The 8,451-nt window shown below is 40.6% G+C and overlaps 1 long non-coding RNA gene and 1 pseudogene across 1 annotated transcript; both read left to right on the top strand.

Annotated features, from left to right (window-relative positions):
* Positions 1 to 673: 673 nt before the first annotated feature.
* LOC150036246 (uncharacterized) lies at positions 674 to 1,470 on the top strand (annotated as a pseudogene).
* A 919-nt stretch (positions 1,471 to 2,389) lies between these two features.
* LOC150036245 (uncharacterized) lies at positions 2,390 to 3,803 on the top strand. The gene is made up of 4 exons (XR_016529834.1): positions 2,390 to 2,702; positions 2,802 to 2,902; positions 2,989 to 3,087; positions 3,296 to 3,803. It is a non-coding gene; the product is annotated as an uncharacterized LOC150036245 (long non-coding RNA).
* Positions 3,804 to 8,451: the final 4,648 nt, after the last annotated feature.

Genomic DNA, 8,451 nt, shown 5'->3' with positions numbered 1-8,451 from the left:
AAGGCTCTATAAATACTAAAGGCAACCTTCGAAAAAGGAGTTCGAATACTTAGATAATTTTCTCCATAGTTAGAATAGCCTTTTCCATAGTTTTCCTTTGTATTTTAAGGCGAAGCAAGAGAAGGGAAGAGATGTCGAAAGATTGCTCAAGGCAACTCGAGAGAGAAGTCGGAGGCATAGAAAGCAGAGAACGGGCCGACTCTCGCGAGAGTGAGACTATCTTTTGAACAATAGTAGAAAAGACAGTGTAAAAGCCTGGGAAGCAAGAGATTGCTACCAGGCTCTTTATTCTCTTCTTGCATTGTTATTTTGTATTTCAACTTGATATTTATACAATGGAAGTTCTTATTCTACATCTGTTCTGTCACACCCTCTCCCAGACTACCTGCTAGCTTAGTCAGGGAGATGGTGTGACAACTTGGTATCAAAGCGGTTAGCTCCATGGGAAATGAGACAGATCAGTTAGTGATTAGAAGAATTTAGGATGTAAATAGTTAGACGTTGAGTCAGTTCAGATAGAACTAGCATAATATGGTCCAAGTATGGATAAGAATGAGTCCAGTCAGGACTAGAATGTGTCCAGTCAGGACTAGAATGTGGTTAGAAGTTTAGTATCATGCATCTGAGTTAAGTATTTATAGCATGTCTGATATGTTGATATGTTATAAGAATCATGCCACCACGTACCAGCAAACGACGCAGGCAGAATCAGGATAGAACGCAGGATCCTACCCAAGGTCAATCTGAAAGGGGACCCATTACCCCGAGAGTTCAAACCAGAACAGGAAACGAGCAATTTTTTAGATCTGCACATGAGGTAGGTAGGCCAGAGAGAGCAGGGCCTAGTGATCCGAAAAAGATGTATGGAATAGAACGACTGAAGAAATTAGGAGCCACAGTGTTTGAGGTTTCCACAGATTCAGCTGACGCTGAGGTTTGGTTAAATATGCTTGAGAAATGCTTCGATGTGATGAGCTGTCCTGAGGAGAAAAAAGTTAGATTGGCCACATTCCTGCTGCAGAAGAAGGCAGAGGTATGGTGGAAATCCATATTAGCCAGGCGCAGCGATGCACGTACGTTAGACTGGCAGACTTTCAGAGGCATATTCAAAGACAAGTATTATCCTAGCACATACTGTGAGGCAAAGAGAGATGAGTTCTTGGGGTTGAGCAAGGGTCACTTTCAGTGGCCGAGTATGAGAGAAAGTATACCGAGCTTTCATGGTATGCTGATGTGATTGTGGCCTCTGAGAGTGATAGGTGTCAAAGGTTTGAAAGAGGGCTACGTTTTGAGATACATACCTTGATTACAGCTATTGCTAAGTGGACGGATTTTTCTCATTAGTAGAGACTGCCCTACATGTGGAGCAGAGTATAACAGAGGAGAAGTCAGTAGTGGAGCCTAGTCGTGGGGCTTCAACAACTAGTGGTTTCTGAGGTCGTGAGCAGTAGAGGTTCACACCTGGAGTGAATGTTTCAGGCCATCAAGACTTTAAACGTCGGTCTGGTGGCCAGTCATCGAGGCAAATGAGTTCAGGTAGTGCCTATCAGAGACAGAGCTAGAGAGCACCCAGTCAGTCTGCTAGTTTAGCAGCAAGATCGTGGATGGAGTTCGTTACTAGTGAAATTAGAAGAACCCCATGTGCAAGTTGTGGCAGGAATCATCGGGGTTAGTGTCTTGTTGGTGCCGGTGTGTGTTACCAGTGTGGATAGCTAGGGCATTTCAAGAGAGACGGTCCACAACTGAGAGCAGCAGTTCAGAGGGACCAGAGCGTTGAGTCCCACACAGTTGAGCAACCGAGAGTCTTAGCAGCTACAACAGATGGGCACCAGTGGTGCAAAGTAGAAGGGAGTTGTGGGGAAACCTAGGCAGCAGGGAAAAGTCTACACTATGACTCAACAGGAAGCGGAGGATGCACCAGACGTGATTACTGGTAGGGGTTTTATTTGTAATGTACCTGCACGTGTTTTATTAGATCTAGGTGCTACGCATTCCTTGAGTTATAAAGAGGAAGCGGTTCAGATCCTCGATAGAAATGAGCAAGTTTTGAGGAACAAAACGATCCCGCTCGTGAAGGTCCTTTGGAGACATCACGGAGTGGAGGAGGCAACCTAGGAGTCAGAAGACCAGATGAGGAGGAGTTACCCGAAACTCTTCACCTAAGGACTTCTAAATTTCGAGGACGAAATTTCATAAGGGGGAGGTAAGTTGTAAACCCGAGACTTTCCTTGGATTATTTCCTCTTGTCACACATTGTAGGATGTGGGATTTAAGTTATTGTAGTTCCATTGTTGAAGAAAATGGCAAAGTTTTTGGTTGAAGTTGTCTTTAATAATTTTGGAATTTATAAATAAAGAAAAGAAAAGAAAGGGAATAAAGAAAAAGAAAAGAGAAGGAAAGGAAAGAAAAGGAAAAGGAAAAAGGGAAAAAAAAAAGAAAATGAAAGAAATTGGAAACCCATTCGGTGCTTAGGGTTTAAAGTGAGAACCCACTCATTTCAGCCCATTTCTCCATCATTTCCCATTATATTTTCAGAGCATTTCGAGAGAGAGAGTGAAGGAAGAGGGAGAAGAAGTTTCTGCAGGTTGGAGGTTGAAGAAGGGAGGAAAAGCTCACGCAAGTGCAACCATGGAAGAATTTGGGTTCAACCTACCTATCTCTGGTTTTTAAGTCGGTTTGAGCTACACAAGAAGAACTAAGAGGTAAGGCCTGACTTTCTTGAAAGTTAATCTATTTTCTAACAAATTTCATGAAGGAAGCTTGAGCTAAATCTGATGTTAAGTTAAAATGCTTTTGAAAAGGAAAACAGAGCACAGATTTTCGTGCAAATCAGAAGGATCTCTGCTTTTCTCTGATTTTTGAACATTCTGGGGTGTACAGGTTGGATTAGAAGTTCAATTGGGTATGGTTGGAAATATTATTCAATTTCCTGTAACTTTCATGAAGAATTCGTGAGCCAAAATTGACTAGAAGTAGGTTTAATTTCAGGAGAAAGGTAGAGGGTAGCAGAGAAGCACGAATCTGTATTTTTTGCGTTCGAGGGATTTCTGGACAAATCCGTTGGGAATCTAGTTTTTATTCCTTTAGGTAAGTTGTAGAGGGTTCCAAAATGAAGAGTTTAATATATAGTACATTAATTTTGGTCAAGTATTGAGGAAGTTATAAGTGTTGGAATTTAGATTATTGAATCTGGAAAATCTGGAAAGAAAATGTGAAGTGTGATTTTATTTCTAGAATTTAGAATTCATGAGCATGGAAAGACAAGACGATTTATAGTTCTGATGCTTGGTTTCAGTTGTTTGACAGGCCAAGAGGAAATAGGCCGAGTCTACAAACCAGGGAACTAGCCAAGACTGTGAGTGACAAAAGAAATTTCAAGAAATGATTTCTAAACTGTAATTTATGCTTAAATGGTTTACATGCTTGAATATTAACTTATGAATGATACATGATTTCTATGAATGGTTTCAAGCATAAGTTTTGAGCTTAGATTTTCTAATGAGGTTTATATACGAGCACGCCAAGAGGTGAGTCTCAGTGTTAATCTGCCAGATCCCCACCACAGAGCTCTATACTCAGATCCCTGCTATCGGTTGAGAAAGCCTGAGAGGGAAGCTCATCCTTCCACACGATCCATCCATTCTAGCAAGAAAATCTCCATCCAAATCGGTGTCGAGACGTTGGCGCTTGTTTGTATTTGTTTCTATCTCTTTTCATCATTATATCTCATCTTCTTTGACTCTTCATTCACACACCATGTATCAGACGCTAAATAGATATATTGAATGTCTCGATTGTTTTCATTACCACTTCTCTGTCTATTTTCATTCATCCATTTATCGTTTTCTTCATGAAGTGTTCTTAATCCTCAGGTAGTCAATATGAATTACGAGTACTTTATGTGTGTTAAAGAGATAATTGCGTTTAGCTAAGGCATACTAGATGGCATCTTCATCTGTTAGAGTAGAAGTGAAGATGTCATTCTGATCTATCGAGAGAAGGTCAGAAGAATGCGTTAACTAGAGCGAGTAGTACTTCCAGGAATGGAAGCAACCTTATGTTCATTACGTTCGTCTCTGTTTCACCACAGACATGAGGGAATGTGGCTGATCACTAAAAGGTGTACACTAAGAGAAAAACGGAACCGTACTTATGACTTTAATGTAATTAAGGAACTTCCAATGTTTATATTAGTTATCTTTCTCTTTCTGCTTCGTACATAAGACTTGCCATCGCATCACATGATCTGTGTATAATCTTCACAGCTAGCCTTGCCCTCAATATTTTGTATCATGTCACCTGTATCTTGTACCATCTTAGCTTAGGTTTACTGCATTTTATTTTATTATTGCAATTTTACTGCTTTCCTTTACTTTATCGCAACTTTATATACTTGTACACAAATACATTTATTAACTTGAAAAAACCTGGTCGCATATATCATAAACATAATGCAATAACCTCAAACAGTCCCTATGTTTGACCTCGGATCACACCGAGAAACTTGCGGTGAAATTATACTTGGTTTCAATGCAAGGAAACTTGTGACAACGCACAACATTCTACAAGAGCATCAATTAATAACACATATCTAGAAGTAGTATTGCATGAATTGAGTCCATTAACATATGCATCATCAATAAGGAAGTAATTTTACCGTTACATCCATGCCATGAAGTTTCCTGACGAAGAAGACCTGCATGAATTTGACGATGACCAGAGTTTAAATGAAGAAGAAAATCCTGACAATGAAAATGAAGATGAGGATGCAAGTGCATCCATTGCGACATGTAATGCGATCATAGAAAAAGCAAACAAGGAAGAATAAATGATCGCAACCCAAGAAGAAGAGCCAACAGAAAATGAAGAAAGAAAAACAACGCAACCATCCTTGAAAGAACCACCAACAATAGAGTTAAATACCCTACCGAATCATCTAAAGTATGCATTTTTTGGGGCAGAATGAAAAGCTACCAGTCATTATTTCCTCTGAGCTTAATGAAGATCAGGAGAATGCGTTGCAAGCATTCTAAGAAAACATGTGCAAGCAATTGGCTGGACGCTCGTAGACATTCGAGGAATTAGCCCCACATACTGTATGCACCGCATTCGTCTCGAAGAAAACCACAAGGCATCGATCAAACATCAACGCAGACTCAACCCTGCGATGAAAGAGGTCGTTAAAAAGGAGATCATCAAATGGTTAGATGTGGGCATTATTTATCCGATAGCAGACAACGCGTGGGTCAGCCCTTTTTAGTGCGTGCCAAAAAAGGATGGCATGACGGTAGTCCCGAATGAAAATAATGAAATAATACCGCAAAGAACCGTCACCAAGTGGCGTATTTGCATGGACTATCGCAAGCTGAATGCGGAAACGAAGAAAGATCATTTCCCTTTACCGTTCATTGACCAAATGTTAGATCGTCTAGCCGGAAATGACTTTTACTGCTTTCTTGATGGATATACCAGCTATAATCAGATTATGATTGCTCTAGAAGATCAGAACAAGACGGCATTCACCTGCCCATATGGGACTTTTGCTTTTCGCCGCATGTCGTTCGGCCTCTGCAATGTGCCGAGCACGTTCCAAAGGTGCATGATGGTCATCTTTTCAGAATATCTTCAGAACTCTGTTGAAATCTTCATGGATGACTACTCTATCTATGGGCACACCTACGAAATCTATCTGGCCAACCTGGAGAAGATACTGAAAAGATGCAAGGAGAGGAAACTCGTTCTTAACTGGGAAAATGCCATTTTATTGTAAAAGAAGGTATTATGCTGGGGCACAAGGTATCTCGGGATGGGTTGGAGGTGGATAAAGAAAAAATAGAAGCAATTGAAAAACTCTCACCTCCAACAAGTGTAAAGGGTGTAAGGAGTTGGGGCATGCCGGATTTTATAGACGCTTTGTCAAGGACTTTTTGTAAATAGCATGACTGCTGAGTGCGTTGATGGAGGCTGACAGAAAATTCAATTTTGATGACAGTTGCCTCAACACGTTCAAGATTTTGAAGAATGCACTGACAACTGCGCCTGTGTTAATTGCACCTGATTGGACACTTCCTTTGGAATTAATGTGCAATACAAGCGGGTATGTGATGGGAGCAGCTCTGGCACAGAAGAGAAAAAAAATCTTACATCCCTTCACATATGCGAGTAAGATGTTGAATCTTGCTCAGACTAACTACACCACCACAAAAAAGGAGCTACTTGCAGTAATTTTTGCGTTGGAAAAAATTTGAGCGTATCTGCTGGGAACAAAAGTGCTCATCCATACTGATCATTCGGCAATAAAGTATTTAATGACAAAAAAAGACGCGATGTCTAGGTTGATCAGATGGGTTCTCCTCCTCCAGGAATTTAACATAGAAATAATTGATCACAAGGGGATGGAGAACCAAGTTGCGAATCACTTGTCCAGATTGGAAAATCCTGAGGTTAACCACAATGAGTCAAAGGTGAGTGCGGTGTTCCCAGATGAGCAGCTGTTCCATATTGAAGAATTACCATGGTATGCTGACATAGACAACTATCTAGTTTGCGAGCAATTTCCAGAGGATTATATTAACCACCAGAAGATGAGGCTCAAGTACGAATGCAGATCATATTTTTGGGACGAGCCAAATCTGTATAAAAAGGGGGGAGACCAAATTCTGTGACTATGCGTACCAAATGTTGCTCAACAACACATATTATTGCAATGTCATGACTCACCATATGGTGGGCACTTTGGAGGACAGTGCACCGCAGCTAATGTATTACAGAATGGATTCTTTTTGCCAACATTGTTTAAGGATGCAGCTGACTACGTGATGAAGTGTGATCGGTGCTAACGCACAGGTAACATTTCATGAAAACATGCAATGCCTATGAACACCATCTTGGAACTTGAGTTGTTCGACGTATAGGGTACCGACTTCATGGGACCGTTCCCTCCATCGAATGGCAAAAATTATATTTTGTTAGCCGTCGACTATGTATTCAGATGGGTAGAAGTTGTGGCATGTGCCGCAAGTGATACGGCGATAGTCTCTAAATTCCTGAAGAAAAATATTTTCACTCGTTTTGGCACCCCACGTGCCATAATAAGTGATGAAGGGTCCCACTTTGTTAATCATACTATCAAGAAACTGCTGCGCAAATATAATATTCTCCACAAAGTAGCCACCACATACCATCTGCAGACGAATGGTCAGGCCGAGGTGTCCAACCGAGAGATCAAGCTGATACTTGAGAAGTTGGTAAGGCCTTCGCAAAAGGATTGGGCAACAAAGCTCAATGATGCATTGTGGGCACACCGGACTGCATTTAAGACACCCATAGGTATGTCCCCGTATGCGTTGGTATTTGGTAAGGCGTGTCATTTGCCTCTGGAGCTAGAATACAAAGCACTATGGGCGGTGAAGAAGCTAAACTTTGATTTGAAGAAAGCAGGAGAAGCAAGAAAACTTCAACTGGTCGAACTGGAGGAATGGAGGATTAACGCATATGAGAACGCAAAGATCTACAAGGACCGTGCAAAGCATTGGCACGACAAACACATATGCGGCAAGAACCTATCCCAATGGGCAGAGGGTCTTACTATTCAACTCATGATTATGACTCTTCCCTGGGAAATTAAAGTCATGTTGGTCCGGACCATTCATAGTTAGAGAGGTATTTCCGTATGGCACGGTCGAATTATCTAATGATGACAAACCAACATATTCAAAGTTAATAGGCAGCGAGTAAAAGTATATCACAGAGAAGACTGGCATCGCCAAGTCGACTCTTTGGAACTAAGAGACTCTGAATAAGAAAGAAGTAGGTGGTCCCTGCATTATCAGACGATCGAAATTAATCAGGGACGCAAGTTTTGGAATCATGAAATTTTCAACTTTTCTCTACTCAGTATTTTCATTTCACTATATTTTCAGTTTTTAACGATTGTGGTAAAAGATTTTGTTTTGTTTAATAATATTTGACCCTCTCAATGTTTTTCTTGCAAACGATCAAGGCAAAAAATTGCAGAGGTGCCACACGAAGACGTAACTACTTCATTCCATCACCGTAATGCAAAAGAAGAAGATCGTCGCAAAGCAGGATGTGTCAACAAACAATGCAGGCGATAGCGCAAATTTGGGGGTTGTATTCTTCCTTGACTTTATTCCAAATTTTGCATTATCGCATTGCTTTTTCATTTTGAAAGTTTTATCACCGCATCCTCTTTGATTACCGCAATAATTTAACATTGATAAATTTAGTAAGCCGCCGCATGCTTTCTCTTTGCCAATTATGATTTCAATTATGAAAAACATGCTTCTATTTTTTTCATATACACTAGGGTCAGCTTAATTTATGATAGTCACCTCATGAAATATTTCTAAAAGTTAGTGGTTTGCTAGCTTTCTTTCAAACTCCCTTTACCAAACTTCCTAAGAACATCGCATGACTTTTTTCAATCTT

Source organism: Benincasa hispida, chromosome 5 (genome assembly GCF_027475165.1).
Source record: "Benincasa hispida cultivar pf3 chromosome 5, pf3_genome.v1.1, whole genome shotgun sequence".
Taxonomy (NCBI): Eukaryota; Viridiplantae; Streptophyta; class Magnoliopsida; order Cucurbitales; family Cucurbitaceae; genus Benincasa; species Benincasa hispida.
This window is presented reverse-complemented; position numbering and strand designations above follow the sequence as displayed.